Raw genomic sequence first — 24496 nt, forward strand, 5'->3', positions numbered from 1 at the left:
GGGGAGGATAAGAGACCACAGATCTACCCACTAAATAAATACACAGGTATAGTTGTGTGGAAAAGCTTAAATGTAGGGGTCAGTAATACCCACTGATTCAGGGCAGGGGGCTTTCCACGTCCAGATGCATAGGATAGGCAACTATTGTAACAAGCATGTGGAACAGAGGCATGATATACTAAAGAACTACAGAGAGTGTAGTGAGATCTTTGAAGAGCAGAAAGAGCTGACCTTAACACTGGAGGGGAGTAGGCCAATGAATAGCCAGCGTGCTGAAGATAGGGATTTTGAGCCGAGGATCATCTGCCTCCAACACCCATTCTATTAATCAATGTAATAGTTATGCCTGGCATATAGCAGGTGCTCAGTATATTCAATATATACTCAGTATATATTCAGTGAAGGAGTTCATATGGCTGCCTCTTTCTGGAAGTTTTCTTCCTCTATCTCTATCTATGGCCATCCTTCAAGGCCCAACTCAAATGCAGCATAGCTATTAACAGATGAAATCTATTGCTATCTTCTGGGAAAAAACAGGAGCCATTGAGAGCTGGGGTGGAGAAGTTTTGGGGCACAAGGATGGGATAGCCTGATAGATCTGGAGGAAGATCTCTGTGTTTTGCTTAGAGATTTTCTCCTGAGCTTGTACTCTGAGGTTGAAAATGCTACAAGGACTAGATATGTCCATAATAAAACAATTAACACTGGGCTCTGGTTATTCAGACAGTAGATGCCAATCACTTAGCAACTGGGGTGGAGGTGGGGGAGTAGAAGCCATTTCAAGAGAGGGGACTGGGAGAAGAATGAGACAGAATATCTGCCCAGTAAACAACACCATGTGTGCAGCACGGGAGGGGGGATGAGAAGAGCTCGTTCTGAGTTAAGAATTACTGCTCCGAGGGTTTTCAGGGTCTTTAAACCCCTGAGGATTTAAAGATTTGTAATTCTATGCTATATAATACTTTAAAACCAAGGATATTGGGATTCCAAGAATTTTAAATCCTGATAATCTGTGGTATAAAAGTACTGAAACAGTTTTTGAGCTGTGAAGTACTGAGAGTTTAGGACCCAAAATAAGGATTTTAAAAGAACACTAAACATGTTAAAATTCTAATTAATCCCCCATCAAATCATTCTTGGTTTAACCTTTGGGACAGTGGTTTCAAAATTATCTTTCTCAAAGTCTAGGAATTTCTGAAGGTATCACACAAAACAGTGTGGAGGGAGTTTCTTTACAGGGGAGAGGAGGACAGGGGAGAAATTCTAGTTCTGTCATTTTGGGCTACTGTTTGAATGTCTAGTGGTACAAGAAGACATACTAAGCCTCTGTTGATGGTATTTTTAAATTTTTTTTCAATGGAGATAGATATTGCAAAAAAAAGCTTTGACTGGTAAACCATCCAGAGAAATCAGGTAGAGATTGCTAACAGGTCAGTCATTAGTTGAATAAATTAGTCATTACTGACTCCAGCCTATAAGCTTATTTCATTTATAAAATCTGAAATAGCTACCACAATTACTATTTTTGTGACTACAATCATTTATTGAATGATTTTACTATGTGCCCGGGCTGAGGAGATGAGTTCAGTGGATAAGTAATTTGCCCAAGGTCACACAGCTAACACATAGTAGCACTTCACTTACAAGCAGAAACAGAATGGACTAAAGGAATTACAAGTGGTCACAGATCAGTGGCTTGGTGGTCTTAATCAAGGAACGAGGTTAAATTTCGACCAACAGATGGCACCAGTGGGTGAGCTTGATGGGCTGCTCTAAGCTGTGTCTGATTTGGGAAATCCCAGATAGGGCTCAGAACTCAGTTTGTCTCAAATTGAGAGAGGAAGTATAGGAAAAAGCCATCATTTGTTCTTCAATAATTTGGCATTACCCTGACCCCTTTGTAAGTAAGTTAAGACATGGGGAAGTGGGCAAGTGAGGGAACAGTATTGATTTTGCCAACTGCTTTTACAACCAAGGATGTTTTTCCTTCAATATTTCCTGAGCACCTGCTTTATGCCTGGCAATGAATATACAGTGCTTTGAAGTCATATAGGGATATCAAACACAGCCCCATTTTTCTGCATAGGAAATGAGGCAGATGCCATGGTAGAGGGAGCTTTGAATGTATGAGGGTAACCAGCTTGTACTTAGGAGCATAGAGCATCTTCCCACAGGATATGAACTAGTTTTTGGGGTGAATTGGAGTTTATGAGGTATGCCAACATGGAAAGGCATTCCAGACAAAGGCTTAAAGTCACAGAAATATTAGAAAACAAACCTTATTCAAGGACAGGCAATGTAAATTTCAAATGCTAAAGAATGATTCTGAGGAGAAAGACAAAAACCAGATGACTGGAAGGCTGACAATATTACAGTAAGGACTGACTTGTGAATATACAGCACTGTGTGTGTCTGTGTGTGTGTACATGGCTTTTTCTGGTAGAGAAGCTGTGGATTCTCAAGGGCTTCTGTGATAAAAATAAATTTTAAAAAAGCGAACCAAACAAACAACCATAAAGCTAGCCAGTGACAAGGCCAAGGCATGACCTGATCTAATCTGGTAGCCAATGTAAAACACAAATCACAAAAAGACATGCTGCAGTCAAGAAAATTCGTTGAAGAGTAATTGGGGCAGCGATAAATGTGAAGGCCTGAGCTGTGGTGGATATGAAGGGCACTGAGGAGGAATGAACAAGATTCAGTAGCTACTCCAACCTTGCCTAATATGTACACAGCCAGTTCTAAGCCTCAAACAAAACTGTACCACTCACCTTCCTATCAATCCCCAAACCCTACTACTCTCAACTTCAAGAGGCCCTTTGGGGTCCTTTTTCCCTATCTAAGCTATTCTTCATGCTTAATCAAGTCTGATATAGTTGACAGAGCCTGGCCCCATGCTTGTTCCCTAACTCTTCATCCTGGATGGAGAAAAATCTGTAGATTTATTTTTCGGTAGGTAGAACAATGAATTGGTCTTGAACTAGTCTCTCCCTCTTTGCTCATGGCTTCACAACAAGGACAGAGTTCAGTTATGAAATCACCACAATTATAAGAAAAAGGCAAACATTATCCAGTTTATTTTTCACTTGATTCATCTTATGCTGACACATAGACTTCAGTGAGTAACAAGCCAAATGAAAGAGAAGGGCAGAACAAGCTGATTCCCTGGATAGATGCCCCCTTCCTTTCCTTCAAGACCCATAAGAAAGGCAACACAACCTTGCTTTAATTTCATATAGCCATTCCTGGAGGTGATGCCAGAAGTAGGGTTTTCCACATGGAGACCAAACTATGTGTCCACTTTCCAAGGCTGGCAGTGGGGATGGATTGGGGGGAGTGCAAAGTGGGGGTGACCTCAGAGGATCCTGAGGTGTGACTGCTATCCTCTACATGGTTATACCCCATTCTACTCTGCTTCTTGGGTGCCTCACAATGCCATCTTCCTTCCCCTAGTGCTCTTAAAACCCTTCTACTGTTGACACAAGAGCAGCCCAGACAATCAGATGCTGGAGATCTGGCCTTACAGGTCATTCAGGTAGACCACATGAGCTGGGCAGCTCAACAACTAGTTTTCAGTTCAGAAAGCTGCACCTGGAAACTCTTGGAAAATCAATGCCCTTGGAAACTGTCCAGTGAGACTGTGGTTACTTCAGTATGGACAGGTCAGGGGTGGGGGAAAGTGGATGAGCTATGACCCTGCGTGGTACAGGTTCTTTCACATGCCCTTCTGAACTCTTCATTGGCCTCCTCTTTCTCCTCATTATCTTCTACTTCACCTTTTCCTCTTCCCTATTGGAGTCCTCATAGAGGTTGATCGTGGCCTAGACGGGGAAGTTTTGCAATAAAATATCCACAGCACTGTACAGATAGTCAACGTAACAGAATTTATGCTAGAAGAGCCTGTCAACAGAATAAAAATTGGCCCATAACTGTTATGTACAAAAGGACCAGTATTGCCAAGAGTGAAGCCAATCCATACATCCCTTCTCTTAGCTATAGAAATGGGGTCAGAAGGAAAAAAGAAGAGATTTGTAGCAGAGCCTTTTGAATTATTACAAGATAACGCTAAGCAGGAAGGTAATCCCTGGTGGGCCAAGCTGTAGAGAGCCCTATGCCAGCACTGATTAGCACTGACCCCATCCCAATCCCAGGCTGCTTCTAGTCAACAATTTTCTAGCACTGTGCTCTCTATATCTTTCTACTAAAGATTTTTTCCACGATGCTCACAGAGGATCCTCCTTAGAAGTCATGGACAATAACTAGGGAAAACAACCTGGACTAAATAAGTCCCTTAATTTCTCTGGGCCTCAATTTGCTAACCTATGAGACAGTGATCATAGCAGTGCCTTCTTCCTCTATCTAAAAAGCTAATGAAGGCTGATGATATAGCTCAGTGTAAATGAAAGCCTTGTGTTCAATCTCCGGTACCAAAAATGTTTTTAAAAAGAGCAAATTGGGGCCAGGGATTTAGCTCAGCGGCATAAGTGCCTGCCGGGAAAGCGCAAATGGGTCTGTGTGAAGTTCTGAGCCTAGTGTAAGAAGCCTACCAGACAGGGTGATGAAATTCAGAGTCAGCATTTGTGGCCTGAGCAGCAACCTGTCCAAAGCAAAAGCCAGCATGCGGTTGAAACTTTAGGCCAGATGACTGCCTCCTCTAAATCAGAGGTCAGAAACCTACAGATAGGATGTCCTAGAAGAGACTTTAGACATCTCTAGAGTCCAACCACCTGCCCACTTCCTGCCCTCAGGGCAGGAGGGTCTGTCTGGATTCTGGCTGAATAAAATGTAGGCAGAGTCCTGGGGGTTGTTTGTTCTCTTGTCCCTTGTTCCAACATCTGTTTGGAGGCTGTTCAGGAGATAGCGTTCTACTGGTGCAGTAAAGAGTGAAGGAGGTGAGGTGAGAAAACACTTGAGTGAGGCCCCAGGAAACAGACTGGAGCACTAGCTCTGCCACCTACTGACTGTAGGGCCTGTCCCAATGCCTTCCCCACTCTGAGCCTCAGTTCCTCATCTTTTCATTTACCACAGGAACCTCGAGTCTTCCCTCATTCCAGAGCTGCCATGGCAATCAAATGCTAACAAAGCTGTTAGAATGCTTTCCCTTATCTGCAATTTTAAATTGAAGTCAGTAGCTCTCTGGAAAGGGACCACCACCAGTGTGAATGCATGTGGCTATGTGTGCCTGTAAAAAATGTCACAGGAACTCCAACTCACCCAGTCCTCACTTGCCTTGGGGGTCATTTGTGGGGAACATCCATGGCCTCCAAAGACGACCTCTTCTACAACAAAGATGAGAAAGCAATTGATAAGAGGAAGACATTGAAATATGGCTCCCTGAGATAATAAAAGAGTCCTCCCAAAGCTTGGCCCCTGTGTCATCTGCTCCAGTATGCTATTGCTAAGGTCCTTGGGCTCAGGCCAAGGGAGCTGCCCCTCTTCCTTGCTTTATCAGTGTTACATTGCTCTTATCTCATTGTTTTATGATTATCTGTTTGAGCTTCTTAAAAAATATGTTTGGTCATGTCTGAGTCTTCAATGACTAGTACAATGCCTGGTCATGGCAGGCACTTGAGTAAATGTTTGTTAAATGTAAAATGTGTGGAAGAATCAATGAAGACTGAATAGAAAACATCTTGCTTCCTGTCTCCTGCTCCAAGAAGCAGAACTCAGAATAGTACATCTTCCTGGGCTGAGAAAAGACGCCAAACATATTCCTGGGTTCACTGCTTCTCCACTGGACTTCAGAGGTAGGAAAAAAGCAAATGGTAATTTTGTGGCATGTTCAGGAAAAAAATGCCAGTCAAAATCCTCTATAGACTTTGGTTCCTTTTCCCCAGATCCCACTGCCACAGTTGAGGTCCAATAGTTTTGGTCATGTTAAGCCTAGTTTTCATAGCAGTCTCATCTGTGCCCGCAAACTCCACAACCTGAGGGTGCCTGGCTATTTCGCTTTTGGCTTTGACAATGCCCACTGTCCCCTAGTCCCCTCCTGCAGAGGGATTAGGGAGGTAAAAGCCAGATGAAACATTCCAGTCAGAGAGACAGAAGGGCTTCTCCCTTCATAGAGAGCAGAGAACTTTGGGAATCCCCTAAGTCTTAGTTCAAGCTGTTAAAGTTTCACTTACCTTATGATCCCTGGAAATTCTTGTCCAGAAGGGGCAAGAGGTGCTGGGTATAACAGGGCAAGGAAGGACCTGAGGGCCTAGTGGTAGGGCCAGAGCTAGGGCTGGAGCCAGGGTGGGGTCAGAGGCAGCAACAGCAGGAGCGATGGGGTCCATTCTTTCTTCATGGAGGGCAGGACAACTGAAGGTTCTCTACTGCTCAGAACCTTCAAGATTCTCTCGGTCTTTCCCCCAGAGACCCTTTTATTAGCCCTGCCTGAACTCATGTTATTCAGGGAGTGCTGAGGTGGGCAACTTGGGCATTGAACATTTAGGGAAGGGATTCAGAGATGAAAATCTGGGTGCTTGGGTGTGAAATCTCTCCCAGTTGAATAAACAGGGTGTCAGTAGAAGATAAGGGATTTGCTTTAGCTCCAATTCAGAAAGGAAAACACAGAAAAGGCAAATTGTACACCATCTGTGTGAATTCCCCAGGCAGTAGCCAGGCCCAAGTGGAAAAGGAGGGGAACTCATTAATACCTCAAACCACAAAGAGTTGTTAGGGATAGAAGGATGGGTAGAGATGCTTTTGTCAAACTGCTTCCCCATGGGAAAAGGCAGCTGACCCTTTTAAGGGGAATGAGGAACTCACCTACTATTTCAGTTCATATGCAAAATGGGTTTGCCAGGGGCCTTGAAGTAGGTTGACTGCATTGCATAATATCTAGGTTAGGTAAAAAGGGGGTCCTGGGTGGACAGTCCCAGTTACCCAGGGGGTGAACTTCAAGACTCCTTTCAACACTCCTCCACACCATTACTGCTCAATTAATTTGCAAAAGGGCCAGAATCTCCAGCCTCAGTGGCAGAGTGCAGGAGAGTAGGGAGGAATTTGCAGAGCCTTTGAGGCAGAATGCAAATCTCAGAAAGCTATTTCCAGTTCAGGAGTCAGGGAGCTAGGGGGAGACAGAGTTCTAAAATACAGAAGGAGCAGCCACACCTCAGTTCTCTCACACGTGAGATAAAGGAACTGGCCCAGCGGTCCCCAAGGTCCCTACCAGTTTGAACCCTCTGTGACCAAAGATGGATATGGATGCTGACCCCAGACAAACCCAGAGGCTTGGGTACAGTCCTTGGCCAGCCTTCTTGTTCTTTGCCAAAAAGCTTCCAGTTTCAACTTATTGGCAACTTATGCTTTAGAGGTCTTGCAAATATTCCTGCTCCTGACCTCAGTGTCCAGCACCACACAGATTTAGCTGTTTGAATATTCCCACAGCCTGGTTTACGAGTATCAAAAATTAGAAGTGACCTCCACATCCAATAATAGGAAACCAGTCACACTGACTAAGGTAAATCCTTGCAACCAAATACTAAGCATGCATTCACACTCGTGTTCTAGGAAATATAAGTATCAATACAGAAAATGAAAAAAAAAATTAGATGCTAAAAGTGTGACTAATTTTATTCAAGGACTCCTCTTTTACCCGTTTACCTACTCCCTGCCTTCACCTTACTTCAAATCCCAGTCCCACTGTGTTATTTGTAGCAAAGAAAAATTACAATCTAAATGTCTCACTTGTAGCAACTGGTTAAATAAATCCTTGATCAGTTAAACCATTTCATATTAAAATTAGTCTCATGGGGCAGGGATATAGCTCAGTGGTACAGCATTCACCCAGCAGGGGTGAAGTCCTGAGTTTGATTCCCAATTAAAAAAAAAATAGTCTTGTAGAAAATTGAAGGAAAATTAATATATTTAAGAGAGAAAAACCCAAGCTTATAAAATATCACTTAGAGGATGATTGCATTTTGGCAAGAAAACAGTGCATAATGTATAGCACGCAAGGGAAAACACTGGCTAGAAAAATGTCAAAATTGTTGATTCTGAGGGGAAGAGTAGGGTGGGTTTTTTACTTCTTTCTTTACACTTTTCTGAATTTACACAAATGTTCCACAATTGAACTGATACTATTTGGGTAATAAAAAAGGTAAAAACAAATTAAAAAGACAGAGAAAGAAATGCTTATCGAGGGTGGAGAGAAAACTCTTGGGGAAATAACTTTTCAAATCTCTGAGGACTACAATGCAGTGGGATATACTTATTTTGCTAAGGCCCAAGGGAGAAGCTTCAGGGAGACACATTTTGGCTCAGTCAAAGGAAAACTTTGTAACAATTTGGTCACATCTAACCAACGGAGGGGTTGGCACTGTACCAGCCTTAAGTAAGCAGACGTTTGTTAGATGAGATGAATTGAGCCCAGTAGCATGCACAGCTGTGGGCTGTGGGGTGAATCTCTGTTCCTGAATTTTCTTCATGCACACTGGATCCTGGATCGTGAAGACATTCTGGCAGGAGCCTGAATTTCTAGATGTCTCTGAGCGTTTTTGCTGGATTGATCTCCAGGAGTTGGGAACTGGCTTGTAGTCTGGTCACTGTCTCAAATGAAGAGTGAGTCTGAGAGAAGGAGTGAGGTTGAGCACACTGGCTGCAAAGCCAGTAGGAGAAGCAGAAGGAAGCCCTGTAATCTTTTTGACCTCTAGGTGACCTCTGACAATAGGCAAGAGGGAAGGAAAAGGGGAAGACTCAGACATTTTTCTTGAGCTTTGGGCTAATGCTCAACTAGATTTCGCCATACCACCTCCCAGTTTGAACTTCTTTCAAGCCACTCCCTTTATTCTCCTGGGTATTGGAACTCAAGGATCAGGGATTGCCTTACACGCAGCTCCCTGAGTCCTCTCACCGAACTCAAGGAGCTTTTGTTCATTTCCCTGGCTCTTTGCTCTCCCTCCCTAACTGCTCTATGTTGCTGCCACCTAAAAAGTGCCTAGCCTTGTTCACTGTGTGGGAGGTTAAGGCATTGACCCCTCTTGTTGGTCTCTCCCGGTCCTGTTGCTGGATAAAAATCAGGATCCTGGGTCTTCTGTTTTACATTTTACATAGAACAAGAGTAAGGTGGGGAGCAGGGTAACAGAAGGTGTATGAGACAACCAAAATGGAGAATTTCCTATCAGGACATTCAAAATTTTCCCTTGTATCTCTCCCTAACAGTTCTATGGTGCTTGCAAGTTTTGTCAATGATTTCTTTGCTAGACCTTTCCGAGAGGCCTGGGTCCCTTCTCTGGGCCAAACTCTTCACTGGACAATGCTTAGCAAGCAAGCAGTGGGCTGGGAAGTAAAAGGTGCTATGGCCCCTGCTTCTGGGTGTTTGTTGTGTAGAGAGATCAAAGCTGCTGGGAAAAGAAAAACTCAACCAGCCTCTGCCAAGCCAGGGCCCCCAGTTAACCCGGAGTGTGTTCCCTTGTCAGAGCCCTAGATCCAGCTTCTATATTGCTCTAGACCACGTTCCAAAATCCCTTCAGCTCCTTACCATGTTCCTGCTCCAACTCCTCCCTGCTCAGAAAAGCTTCTCGTCTATTTCCCTGAGAAAACACAGGCCTTCAAGCATGAATTACCTCAGGGTCTTGCTCCACCCCCAAAAATATTGGCCAGCCTTTCCAACTTCCTTCTCTAACCCTCCCTGCTCAGGGGACAAGGTGCCCCTTTCGTTAAACACTAATCCCTTTGCCTGAGCGTTGGCCTCATCCACCCTCCTTCAGATGTTAAGTTCATCTCTTCAGGAACGTTCAGCTTTCCCCTACCAACTTGTTTCCTTTTAAGCACAACATGTCTGTCTCTGTTCAACCAAAATGCAACACTGTCCCTCTCTACACACATTCTTTTGCTTCTCTCTCTCTCCCTCTCTCTCTCTCTCTCTCTCCCCTTCTTCCATCCTTTTTCACTCTCTCACTTCCTCCTTCTCTCTCTCACTTCTTCCCCTCACCTCAAGTTTCTATACTTTCCCTAGCTTCCCATTCACACTTCAGCCAAATGCGATTTGGCCCTAATCCTATCATCCCAGCACAAGGGCAATGCCAAATGTCATCAATGATATTCTAACTGCCAAATTCGATGACCTCTTTGAACTCTGGGTGAGAATACACACTGTTGGCCAAGAGCTCACTTTTGAAAACTTTTCTTCCTCTTCTGGCTTCTATATTCACTCTCTCCTGCTTTCCTTCCTATCTCTGGGAACTTGAGAGGTGAGGAAGAGGGAGAGAGGAAGAGAGGGAGAGAGGGAGAGAGGAAGAGAGGGAGAGAGGGAGACAGAGAGAGTGTGTATGCTAGGAATTAAACCTCATAGTTTCTTTTGCAGACCTCTCTTTCTCTGCCTATTTCTCAAATGCCAGACTACAAATCAGGTCAACACAGAGTGATGTCTGCAATGGGTCACAGTAAAACGAGGAAAAATTAGCTAGAAGAGTGTTTCAGCAACGCAAATTCATGCAATTACATATAAAAAATCTGTCCAGCATTCTGAGACTATGTTCTTCCCAATTTTTGGTGGTAAGACCGTGATGGTTAATGATAGTTTACTTCTTTAATGTTTTCACTTAGCAAAATAAAATGTTAGTCACTCTATGTCAATTTCACAAATATTTATTAAATGAATAAAAGAATAAGATATTTCTAGCCAGCAATTTTTCCTGATAGGTGTTTCAAAGTCATTTAAAAGCCAGGCAATTTTTCTCCCCAACAAATTTTCTCTCTTTTTACTTCAATAACTGGCACCATATTAACTTAGTCACTCAAGCTAAAACCTCTGTCTCTGAGCCCTACCTATTTTAGTCCTCACCACTCCTTACATCTGTCTCCTCCATGCTAGCCAATCTCCCCATTGTTTCTTTGATGATGGTCTCCTCTGTCCTTTCTCATCTGGATGCCCAAGTCAGCGTCTTGATTGTCTCTCACCTGGCAATATCTATCCATTCTCTTCACAGTGCCCCAGTGATCTTTCTAAGGCACAGAACTGAGTACTGTATAATCTTCCTCTGCTTAAAATCATCTAGTGATTTCCACAAAAAAATCCAAACTTTTCTGTGTGGCAGCCCTTTGCCACCTGAGCCTACCCTGTCTCTTTAGGCTTCAGCCTCCCTAAACTTCTGTCTCCCCTGCAAACCCCTCTCTACACACACAGACACTGTGCCCACTGCAGCCCCCTTGTCTCTGTCTTCATTCTGTAAGCAGGCTATTTGTCTTTAGCAGTTTCAGAGTTTTAAAGTTCTGAACTCTTAATTCCACCCAAATAGAGTTTATCAGAGAGGAGGGGAGCCTCAGGGTTATTCTTGAAGCAGGGATATTCAAATTTTAGATTACAAAAAATGGCAGGGCTTAAAACTGATTTAGTGGGTTACAAATAGCACTTAATACCATGAATAGTAAATGTAAGCATAAATATTGTTCTGTGAAACTTTTGTTTTATCCATATGAATATGTCTGTATTTAAAGATATGTAAATACATGAACTTGGCCATGGTATAAAATACATTTTTTACTGAAGGTCACAATAAAAATTTGACCAAAAAAATTGACAAATCAGGCATGGTGGTGCGTACCTGTAATCCCAGTACTGATGAGACTGAGGCAGAAGGATCACAAGTTCAATCCCCCATTGAACAACTTAGTACGACTGTTTCTCAAAATACAAAATAAAATAAAATAATAAAAAAACAAGGGTTGCAGATATACTTCAGTGCGAAGGCCCTGAGTTCAATCACCAGTGCCATAAAGAAATGAAAAATTGATAACACTAAATCAATTTAGTTCATGCCATACTGTGATTCATTTAGTAGTGCCATTGAAGTCACAGCCCTTTGCTCTCATGATGTTTCTGAGTGTGAGATATCAGCAGAATGGATCATGCCAGGAAGACATACAGACAAGGAAGAGACTGAGCTGAGCTGCATTCAAGGAAGCAGAAAGGGAAGATGTAATCTTGGCAGGGAGAACTGGCACAGAGGCAGATAATAGGAGCAGAGAACATTTGTTAAACATTTATATACCAGGCTTTGTTCTAAGTGCTTCGAATGAATTAATTTAAATCTCATAAACAAGCTTAAGAAAGACACAACTAAAAGCTTCACTCTGCAGATGGGAGTAAAAGGAATCAGTCCAAGATCACAGAGTTAAAAGTGCTAAAACTGGGATTCAAACTCAGCTAGTCTCTGTGTTCTTAATCTCTGCACCACACTGCTGCCACTGGAAGCGAAGGAGGAAAGTGGAGGAGCGTTTAAGCCACAGCACTGATGAAGGAGGATCTCAATGACTGGCATGAAGTTGCCAGCAGGAGTTTCTCCTTTCATTTCCAGAAAGGAGATCTTCCTCCACCCCCAACCTCTGCCTCTTGAGCTAGGGCGCTGGATTGGCAGCAGGAAGCCCAAATACCCATCAAGGATGCCAGCTGGTGACCAGGAATGAAGCACAGCCTGCTCAGACAGAGGAGGGAAGGAGAAGGTCTTCACTTCCCTACTCCATGCCAATCATGTCCCCAAAGCAAAAATAGCAAATAGTGTCCTCCAGTCCAAATGTCCCAAATGTGCCACACCTTGGACCCAGCCCCTCAGGTTCCTGGGATACGGAGCCTCCTCTGGAGAACAGTTTGGTGCTAGAGAAACTCTTCTCCTGCACCCTCTGCCTCTTGTCACATTTGAGTCAGGGTTGTGGCCCATGTGGTACAGGCTATCTTGTCAGAGCCTCTTGAAACTCCCATTTGCTCCTCATTTAGACAACCCAGGCATAGAAAAACAAAACTTTGAGGAAGGAGGAGGGCAGGGGGCAGGAGACTTGGAAAGGTCATTTCCAGCCAAGGTCCTTTCCTCTGGGTTTAGTGGGTCCAGGTCTGGGCCTGGCTCCTCTGAATAGCTATCGCAGCAACTCTTCTCTGAGATGCCTCCTTTCTCAGTTTGCATCAGGCTTTGGGAAGATGCACTGAAGCTGAATTCTCAGCAGCAGCACCTTTTCTTGCTGTTTTAGTCTTAGTGTGCTGGAAATCCTGGCCCAAAACAACAGATCCTGGTAACTAGTGGCAGGTGGTTGGGGGAGCAAATAGATCCTGACAAAATAATAGTAACAACAACAAATGAAAATGAAGCCAAGTGTAATGGGGCATAGCTGTAATCCCAGCAGTCTGGGAGGTTGACTCAAGAGGATCACAAATTGGAGCCTAGCCTGCACAATTTAGCAACTTATTGAGCAACTAATTCAAAATAAAAAAATAAAAGATGGAGGGTGTAGCTCAGGAAAATGGCCCCAGGTCCAATGCCTAGTGCTTCAAATAAACAAATAAATAAATAGAATAAAAATAGCTAACCATTATTGTGTGCTTACTACATTTCAGATACAATGTTAAGCATTTTATTGTCTCATTCTACTTACTCCTTACAAAAATCCTGTGAGATATTACCGATCCTTTAAAAGATGAGCAGGAAACTGAGACACAAAGAGATTAAGAGATCTATTGAAGATCAGATAGCTATGGAGACTGCATTGGCCCTGCATTGGCCCTTCCTATCTAATGCTTAAATTTCTGAAGTAGACCTTAAAGTAGAAAGGCTGGGGCTCTAGAGTTAGACTTGGGTGTGTAAGACAGTGATGATCTCTACCTCACAGAGCTTTATTGGAGGCTAAATGAACTAAGATGTAGATTTTGCTTAAAGCCCAACAAGTATCCAGCACTCAGTATACGTTGGCTGTGATCATTGTTATAATTATTCCCTTTCCCCTCCATCACTGACTATAGTGTGGTTCTTCAGAGTACAGGCTTTGGAAGTAGCCCTGGGTTGGAATCCTTCCATGGTAGTTTACCATCCATGTTATTATTACCTTGTTCAGATTAAGCCTTATCTCCGAGCTTCAAATTCCTAAGGATAAAAATAATAATATCCATGTCAGAGAGCTGAAGTGAGGATGAAATAAAATGCTGTAGGTACATTAGTGTTAGTTCCTTTTGCCCCACATACTTCCAAGGTTTTTTCTGCAAGCACAGCTCCTAAGTGGCTGCCACCTGCTCTTGTCCCTGCCCTAACAACCCGTGACAGAAGGGGAAAAGCCAGGCATTCACAAGCGTTCCCTGTACTTTCTGCCTTACCGCCAACTCCACCCAGCTTTCCTCTCCCTGACAGGCTTGTTACTACACTGTGCCTACACAGGACTGTCATGAATCTCCTCCTCTGCACAAGTCTAGAGCACTTTCTACCTCTCCCTGCAGGTCCTTCTGGACCCCACACTTACTCCAAAGAGCCTCCAAGTCATGCTGACATTTGCCTCCTACCAAAGGCCTATCATCTGAACACCTGTCCCATGAAAGGGTGCTAGCCTTCTTTCCAACCCATTTTCAGATGTAAAAGGAACCTTTCTATTGAGGTAGTCTGGGAAGTGACTGTGGATTAATTGTGTTTTGTGGTTCTTGGGGGAATAACCTAGAAATTATTTTCTTCTCTTTATTTCCGGCTGCTTCCTCTACTGCCTTTTATCATCATCATCATCTTCATCATCATCATCATCATCATCATCATCACTTTGTAGAGCTAGGGATTGAACCCAGAGCCTTGGCACTGAGCTACATCTCCAGGCTTTTTTTTTAAAAAAAAATTTATTCTGAGATATAGTCTCACTAAATTACTAAGTAGCCCAGGCTGGGCTCAAATTTAGGATTATCCTGCCTCAGCCTGCTAGAATACTAGGATTACAGGCATGTGTCACCACTCTCAGCTTTTCTATTGTCACTTCTAAACAAGATTAAAATTTCAACTCTATTAGCCCTACCCCCAGCCTCTTCCTACCTCTTCTGGTCTTAGCCTAGGCCAGCAGCCCTAAAACATGTGGTTCAAAGAACCTATGGGACCCAACATTAAAGAGGATGTTTTATTTTTATAGTAACACTGACATTATTTTCTTTCTGCTGTATTGGTTTGCATTTAACGTAACAAAAGCAATGATAAGTAAAAGTGTAGATGACTCTCACAGATCAGGCAGTATTCATGTTAGTCATGTCATTCTTCATTCTATGTGTTTTTTTCATATAGAGAATTGAGCTTAGGATCTCATGCTTGCCAAGCTGATGCTTTGCCGCTGAGCTATATATGACGGATATATTCCCAATGACTAATGCATAATGTTACAAAATCGTGTGCTGGTAACAGATCCATTCAAAGTGCAAGATAAACCAATAGATTTTAATGTAACAGAGTACAAAGGGTTCATTGATATGGTTTAGGTTTCAACATTGCAAATAAACATTAAGAAACTACCATTGTGGAGCTTAGGTATAGTTATCAAGAAGAATCTGATATAATTTATTAGTTTTCTATTGCTGCCATAACAAATTACCACAGACTTAACAGTGTAATACAATACTCATTATCTCACAGTTAAGTAGGCCGAAAGTCCACTGGGTGCACCTCTGTTCTTTGCTTAGGGTCTCACAAGTTGTCAGTTGGCTGCACTCTTATGTGGAGGCTCTAAAGAAAAAAAATAATAATTCTTCCCAGCCTACTCAGGTTGTTAGCAGAATCCAGTTCCTTCTGGGAGTGGATCTGAGATCCCTGCTGGCTCTCCACCAAATACTACTTTCTGTGTCAGGGACAACCCATATTCCTTCTCATATAGTCCTCTCCATTTTAAAACCATTGATGGTGTGTCAAATACTTCTCACAAAATGAAACTCCCTGACTTCCTTTTCTGCCACTTGAAACCCTGATTTTAAAGGGATCTTGTGATTAGATAGCCACCACATAGTCTTTCTTGGCCATTTAACTAACATAGTCATGAGACTCATGAATACCTACTGTTGATGGGAAGGGAATTTATATAAAAGTGAGAATTATTGGGGGAGACAATGTTAGAATTCTGCAGGAAAAAGTTATTAAATGCTCCCCTCTTCTAATTTTCTGTCTTTGTAAGGCTGGATTTTCCTCTAATACTTCAACTGAAAATAATGCTTTGCCATAGCTTGCATGCCAGGCCAGATATTAAAATCCACTTGCCTCTTATCCAGTCAGTTATTAATGAGATTTTCAAATATGAAATACAAAGTCACTTTTCTTGCCATTTTTTGTTTTGGAAAATAGAGTTCATTTTCAAAAATATTTATTATCATGTAAGCATTTTATAATTGTTTTTAAATTAATAGAAAAATAAGTTTTTAAATGTGTCAATTTTAATTCCTAATGTAAAAAATATCTATAGGTATGAAGATGGAATCCCTTTGAAGACCTCAATACTTTTAACCAACATGTTTTATTTTAAAATTTACAAATATGTCTTGTTAACATTCTGTGTGACAAAACATGGAATGATGCATGAAATTCACTTTTTCTGAACCATTAGACTTACTTTTGTACAACCATTAGACTTACTATGGCTAGTGGTCATTGTACCAACCCTTAGCTTTCCAACACCTATAATAATTCCCTTATGCCACATCATTGTAGTCATTCCTTTCCCGCTTCCAGCCCCAGGCAACTACTAATCTATTCTCCATCCCTGTGGCTTTGTCATTTTCATAATCTCATATCAATAACGTCACACTCTGAGCAGACTTTGGAGTCTGGCTTCTTTCACCAGCATAATGTACCTGAGCTTCATTTATGTAGTTGTGGGTATCACTAGTGTCGTACTTTTTGTTGCTCAGTAGTATTCCATTGTACAGATATAGCATAGCTTGTTTATCTATTCACAACTGAAAGATTTGGGTGTTATCTTGTAAATAATTTAAAATAGTGTAAAGTAGTTCTGCTACCAAAAATTTTGAAACCCATTGACATAGAATGTTTGCCTGCTAGAACTCTTGATTCTTTGACATTTCATGGACCAGTACAACTTCAAAGTTTTGAAAAATGAGAGGAAACTGGCATATGGTTGCTAAAATTTTATTTTTGTAATTAAGCACCTTAAAATAATACTATTTTTTAATTTACAAAAGGAAGCTTAACACCAACTATTCAAAGACTAAGCATGAATTTGTAGACATTCCTTTAAATTGCAAAATCTTGCTACAGTTTTTACATAGGTTTCACCTATTGATAATTCCTTCACCACTCCATATCTTCCTTCTTAAAAGTCTATGCATTAGGACTGGTGACATAACTCAGTGGCACAATTGCCTGCTTAGCTAGTACAAGGTCCTGAGTTTGATTTCCTGTACTCCCCCTCCAGAAAAAATCCTATGCATTGCTGCCACCTCTCCTTCTAAACCTTTGTATGTACTTCCTGTCAAATTGTTATTCTCTCTTTCTTCACAGATGTCTTTGTGAACCTTTCTCTTGCCTCCCCTCCAAGAACTCCTCTTCCTCACCTAGCTTTTCCTTACAGAATCCTCTTACCTTTCACTCCTTCCAGTTCTCTCTCTCTCTCTCCAGGGAGTTTGACTGTGTCTTTTCTTACTATACTCTCTTCTCAGTCCAACTATATCATCTCTATGGAGCACCTACTATATGTTAATCATTATATTTTGACTCAAGGATAATGATGAGAATGACAAGTGAAAGCCAAACCCCCTAAGCATTCGCACAGCGCAGTGGGGAAGAAGAAACAGGAACTACAACCCACGAGGACTAGCGGGAGGGCAAACAAAGATAACATATTTTGAGAACACAAATAAGAAACATCGAAATCAGAAAGGCAGTGTAATGACAAGGAAAAGAGCAATACAAAATACTTAGAGAGAGAGAGAGAGAGAGAGAGAGAGAGAGAGAGTAGGGTGGGGGCCAACAAGTGCATAGCTGCTGTGTGGAGAGTGGAGTATAGCAACCCAAGAATATGTATATACAACGAGAAATGACTGGATCAAAGTAAGTAGCGTATCATTCACCTCAGCTATATGTCCTTTCTTTGTTTTGGGAACATTCAACATCCCCTCTATCCTCTATTTTGAAATATTCAGTTAATTGTAGTCTTCCATAACTACTCTACTATAGGACATTAGAAGTTATTCCTCTTATTTGACTGCACTCCTGTACCACTTCATCATTGCCCCCAATGTACACCCTTCCCAGGTTCTGGTAACTACTATTTTTCTTTCTACTTCTGAGAAACACTCATATTTTAGGATCTGCCAGAGGGGGATCTAATGAAAGACTAGAGAGATATAAAGATATCCAGAAGAGTATTGAATCACAGAGGCCAAAAGGAGATCACTTTTGAAGCAGGGCAGTTTATTGAGGGTATTAAATGCTTCACAGTGGTAAGGGAAATGAAGGAATGAAAAGTGGTCATTTGATTTGATGAAATACAGTCGCCAATGACCATGACAAGAACTACTTACTTGGTGGAACTGTCAGGCTGAAATCTCTCTCAGCCTTTCTCTGATCTGGACTCCAAGTCTTTCTTCCATAGTCCTCTCATCCTTACATTTTTACCCTTTTCACTCTCATTTCTTCTTCTAGACGCCTCTTTTCATAGCATATCTCTCTCCTTCAAGACACACTTTATGTGGACCCTGTAGATTTTCTTCCTTAAAGATCTAGACCTCTTTTACACTCTTCCCTAACTCAGCACTTCCCAGGCCCTTGCTTTCTTTCTTTTGTTTTCTCGTTAGTCCTCCCCTTGCTAGACACTATTTTTCTCAGGCTGCACTTCTCTCTTCCTTTGGATCCACCTTCATCTTCCACTTATCTAGGGTCGTTGTATCTCAGCATCTAAGGCTGGTCTTACCAGACACTGCTAAGGAGTCTCTCCAGCTCAATGCTGAGGAATCATACATTTTGGCATGATTCCACCAGGATCTGACCTTGCTGAACTGTTTGAAACATTTGTTAGAACTTAGTCCTTGGGTGCTTGCCAGTATGGTAACCACATCCTGCCAACACAGTGCTTTCATCTGCCCTGGTACCTCCCCTAAGATTCTGCCTTTTCCTATCCTCAATTACACAGAATTACTGTGAGATGATAAGGTGTCCCTCTATTACAAATTCTAATATCTTTCATTCTACCAGCATTTTCTACTTGTCAAAATACTTTCCAATTCATTAGCACAGTGTTGCAAAGTCAGTCAGGTGAAGCCTGTGGAAAGAAGATGAAAAGACTTGCCAAGGCCTCAAAGCCAGATAGAGGATTAGTCCAGGATCCCTCCCAAGCTGTCAGCATTGTTTCCATAGCCAAAGACCCTCAGGCCTGAATTTATTTATTTACTTTTTTCATGACAATATTTTATTATGGCACTCTTTTTGTTTTTCTTTGTCTTTTTTGAGACAGGGTCTTGCTATGCAGTTAGGGCTGGCCTTGGACTCACTATGTAGCCCAGGCTGGTCTCGAACTCGCAAACAATTCTCCTGCCTCAGCCTCCCAAGTGCTGGGATTACAGGAGTGTACCACCATATCCAGCTCAGGCCTGAATTTAGACCCACTGCTTTTTTAGCCTGGCCCAGCCTAGCAAAGAGGAAGAATCTGAAGACACTTCTGCTCAGGAGTACTGCTAAGATTCAATGTCCTGTTAGTCCCTAAAAGGTCACTTTATGAAGGAGGAGGATTTCCTATTTGCTTCACTGAATTCACTCCGGTCAACAAATCTGTTTGTTTTTATATCATTTAAAAAAGGGAATCAAGCACATAGATTCAGAACCAAACTCCAGAGTTAGCCAGGTTTATAACTCAGGCCTGACTCTGCTCTGCAGACTAAAGGAGACAATAAATAAGCAGCCAAATTAGATAAATAAATGTACAGTCAAAGAGGGACTGAGTTTTCAAGAAAGTCGGCACAAAAATAAAGACAACAGATTTGTTGTTGAGTATCTGAAGAAGGAATCTCAAGATAAAGATGCAATGGCTATGTCTACATGCTTCCCTAAAGCATAAACAATAATTTGAGATTATATTGTACTTAGAACCACCTGCTCCAGTAAGTCCAGATAGGCATTAGTTTCCTGGGTGGGTGACCAGAGGAATTGGATCCATTCCTTCCCCAAAATCCTTTTGTTCGTTCCATGTGTACCCTTGCTACATGACTCATTTCCTTACTGGATCAACATTAGCTAAGCAGTTGTACTTATGATCCTGTAGGGTGATTATGGATTGACTCAGATTGTACCCACACTATGATTTTGCTGTATAAATTAGGCCAGACAAAGGCCCTGGGAGGTGGCCCTGTTTGGGACCCCTCTTGGAAATCCAGGAGCTATTCTTTTGTTTTAATTTCCAATAAAACTCTCCTTACTTCTTCCTTAGGTTCACAATTTCATTCCTTGGTGTTGTGGGACCACAAACTCAGCACATTTGACATCGAACAGGTTGGGAGTTATATTTCCTCTGTGTCAATCTGGAGATAATTAGAAGGAGGTAAGCATTTGCTTTTGTTTCTTGGCATCCCTGAATATTTTGACTGGATCCTGGATTGTGATTTGCTTTGGTAATCAAACATTGTTATGCATTGTTTGCTGGTCGTTTATGAGTTTTGTTGGTTACTTGTACTATGTTAAAAGTAAGATCATGGAATATCGTGATGTGGGTTTCTGTGATGAAGCACTTTTATTTTTGCAAACAAGGCCTTGCATTTTTTACTTGATTTACTTGGTTACTACAAGATAGCTCTATTACACAGACATTTTAGAATGGCTTTTGGCTGACAGCTAGTGTGGGTGTTTCTGAGGATTCAAGATTTAAGTTCACTTCTGTCAGGGGAAGTTTTTATTAGTGTGTCAGGAAATGGTAATGTGCTTCTTTCTACAATCCTGAAGATCATTTCTCCCTTTTAATTGGAAGCTCCTGAACCTTTAGAAAATAAATCTTCATTTGTAGTTAAGAACACCAAGGATAAGCATTCCTTTATAGATTACATAACCCCTATCCCTGGATTAGAAGGAAATCAGAATTCATGCTCATCCAGGAAGATACACATGAGAGTTTTGCCTGACTCAGTGCCTGGGCAGGGGTTTCTCATGTGACTGGCAAGACAGCTCCTCATTCTGCGACATGGAAGGAACTGATCTCTGGGTGACAGCAGAGAGAACTACTTTCAAAAACAATGTCTTTATGAGCCAAAACTATATAGCTTAAAGAAGCATCTTCAATCTGTCCTTTGATGTTTTTTCTCTCTCACAAAGTTATAAAGCAGTCATTAAGATTCTTTGATTTTTGGAGTTGATGGTAGCTTTTGTCTATGGAGATATGTTTTAACAGTAGAAACTAGCCAGGCATAGTGGCACATACATGTAATACCAGCACTTGGGAGACTGAGGCAGGAGGATTGCTGCAAGTTTGAGGCCAACCTGGGGTACAAAGTGAGTTCAAGGCCAGCCTGCATAGTGAAAGCCTGTCTCAAAAAGACAAAAAACCTAAAAACTAAACATAGGTAAAGATTTTGTAAAGATTATTATGTAGTTGTGATACCAGTTATTGCTAACTTCATTGATATTATATGATCTATTTGTGTTTCCCAAGAGTATAGCCCTTCAACTATACAAAACAAAAAATATATTGTTACACTGGTGATTTCCAGCTAAAATTGTTTATGTTAATAAACTTTTTTAGACTCAAGCATCTGACTTTCCCTTACTTATATTCTGATGAAATATGCATATCAATCCAACATGAGTCAACCAGATGATATAAATACTTTTCCAAGATTTATGCTTATGTGATTGTTATATACCTTATGTATTTGTTATACACTTACAGATTCTTAAACACTGCAGTCCAGTCAATGCCACTCTAGAAATTAAAGGTTAGACATTAATAAACTATAAAATATATCTACAGATAAGTATATTCTTCTGAAATGGCATTCTATTGAAAGATAGAAAATTTAGGTAGAAGTTTATGTTATTTAATATCTTGCAGTTATATAAAGATAACTAAGCAAAATTATTCTATATTAAAATGATAATTTAAATGTTTCAGAGATAATACTAAAATCTAATGGTTCTAATTTAATAATGTCAGCAGATTATGCTAAAATGTTATGTTGCAGTTAACCTCAATTTTTCTCTGTAAAACTTTATGTGTTATTTGTTAATATTGGCAAGGATTCAACTTCCAAGATAATCATGATTGTTAAAGAATTAACAGTTCCCTGATTATACTATTTCAAGGTTCTTGACATTTAGATAAGATAATAAAATTAAAACCTACCACTCCCACTGTAATATTAGTGTAACTAACCTTCTGGATGTTCAACATCTAAGGTTTGGAGACCAGAATTAGAAATATAACTGAGATAAGAGGATAGCCAATATTTTGGCCCTGGCCCTCCAAGGTCAGCAAGGACCCAGGACATTAGGGGACCTTCTCTACAACATCCTACAACTTTGAAAAGTCACCCAGGGAGATTATTGAACCCCAGGAATCAACAAATGTACAAGATGGTAAAAAAAAGGGTCACCAAAGAAGTGTCTCCCATGCTTCCACAGGAAGCCACATGGTCAAACAAGACTGTGACTTATCTTGGTGGCTGACACTGACACTGTTCTGAGATGCTCAGTATATAGTTCCAAAAATAATGCCTGAGGTCCAAGGATTAAGGTCAGCAGCATAAGTGCCTGTCTGGCAAGTGCAAGGTGGCCAGTTCAATCCCTGGTATAAAAAAAAAAAAGTAATGCCTCAGGAGGCTCAACTGACCTTAATACCTAGTGAAAGGTTAGTTACTTTAACCTGGTCTTGAACACCCAGGAGAAACGTACAACTAAGAGATACAGAAAAAAATAACACCATAGTGATGAAGGCTAGATGTAAGAGGGGGCTCCAATCACTGAATCATGCTGGCAGTCTCCAGCAGCATTTGTAGCTGACCACTAATATGATTTATTGAGGTTAAAAAGCTACAGTAGAGGCTATAAAAGCTCAGAAAGAATCTTTAAATTCCTTAGCTAAAATTTTCCTTCAAAACATCTTTTTATAGCTAAAACTGGAGATATTTGTACCAAAGAAATATCAGACTTATAAATATCAGAGATAACCTCCGTTAGCAGACAGGTCTAGAAGCCAGTTATTTATTATCCTTATTCCAATCCCTTAAAAGCATGCCTAGGTGTGGCTCATTTCCTCACCCTGTCTTTCCATTCTGGTGCTCATCCTTTGATCATGCATGGTCTAATCTCTTAGTAAAATTTATCTACCTTCACTGGCAAACTCTAAGTGATCTTGCAGATGGAACCAAAAACAAATATGCTAGATCATTTTGACCAGGACCCAGTATATCAACCTTCTAAAAGGAGTTCATAAGGCCCCCTTAAATTAGTCCCGTGGAAAAGGCCCTTGACTGTCATGTCCCTACATGATACTTTCAGTTCAAAGCAACTAGATTAAAACTTAACCTATTCTCCCTTAACCATGGTTAGGGGTAGCTCTTCAGAGGGGAGAATATTATAGGCAGCTAAATTAGATGAAAACTAATATACAGTCAGAGAGGGACTGGACTCTCAAGAAAGTCAGCACAAAAATAAAGACAACAGATTTGTTACTGGAGGCACATCTGAAAAAGGCCAGGCTTCAAGATAAGAATTCAATGGCCAGGTCTACATGCTTCCCTAAAAGCTAAACAATAACTTGAGATTATACTGTACTGAGAACCACCTGATCCAGTAAATCCAGGTAGGCATCAGTTTCCCGGCTGGGTGACCAAAGTAACTGGATCCATCTCTTCCCCAAAATCCTTTTGTTCTTTCCATGTGTACACTTGTTATATGACTCATTTCCCTATTGGATCAATATTAGCTAAGCAGTAGTATTTGTAATTCTATAGGCTAATTGTAGATTGACACACATTTTATCTACACTGTGACGTTTCTATGTAAATTAATCCTGATAAACGGCCTTGGTGGCCACTCCATTTGGTATCCCTCCTGGAAGTCCAGGAGCTATTCATCTGTTCTAATTTCCAATAACACTCTCCTTCTTTCTTCCTTTGGTTCATATGACTTCATTACTTGATGTTGTGAAATCATGAACTCAGCTTATTTGACGTCAAACAGATTGGGAGTTACATTTTTGATATGGGTATCAACAATGCATATGAAAACCCTTAGCACAGTGCCTGATACTAAAAGTGTTCAACAAATAGTGACCCACTAGCTTTGTTATTTTCACATGGGATTTCTTGGGAAGGAGTCATTGTCAAGCACTGGAAAATTTACTGAACTAGATAATTAGATTGAATGTGTACCTTTTATTACTCAACTTGAGATGTTGGGTAATTTATTCTTTCATCTCATTGAGCCTACATTTTCTCACCTGGAATTAGTAATAGTTGCTCTACTTTTGTAATATGTCATATTAGTTTTTAAATCATGCACAATTCTGTGCATAAGAATTCATCAGGACTATGTACAAAAGTGCAAGCTTTTAATAATGAAAATATGAAGGTAATAAAATGTCTGTAAATGGTGGAAGAAATAATATTTTATATTATAAAATGCAGTGTAGCCATTAGAGAATGCTGTAACTGTTTTTTATTAACATAAGAACAGGTCCATGACACATTTTTAGAAATGATATAAATTATAGAATCGTAGGCATAGTATGATCTTGTTACAACTTTGTAAAAAAAATGCTTCTATTAATGTCTTCTATAATACCTCAAATTGTTGGCAGC

At 41.0% G+C, this 24496-nt stretch overlaps 1 long non-coding RNA gene across 2 annotated transcripts; it reads right to left on the bottom strand.

The window, feature by feature from the left end:
• Window positions 1–967: 967 nt before the first annotated feature.
• Window positions 968–22538, bottom strand: LOC134475480 (uncharacterized). Of its 2 annotated transcripts, none has more exons than XR_010046617.1 (5): window positions 17298–22538; window positions 15343–15434; window positions 13798–13835; window positions 5215–5279; window positions 968–3821 (listed from the first exon to the last, which is right to left on the bottom strand). It is a non-coding gene; the product is annotated as an uncharacterized LOC134475480 (long non-coding RNA). The 2 variants fall into 2 exon arrangements; XR_010046616.1 differs by having other exon boundaries at window positions 968–3900.
• Window positions 22539–24496: the final 1958 nt, after the last annotated feature.

Source organism: Cavia porcellus, unplaced genomic scaffold (genome assembly GCF_034190915.1).
Source record: "Cavia porcellus strain 051 isolate PalLab524CR breed Dunkin Hartley unplaced genomic scaffold, mCavPor4.1 scaffold_3, whole genome shotgun sequence".
Taxonomy (NCBI): domain Eukaryota; kingdom Metazoa; phylum Chordata; class Mammalia; order Rodentia; family Caviidae; genus Cavia; species Cavia porcellus.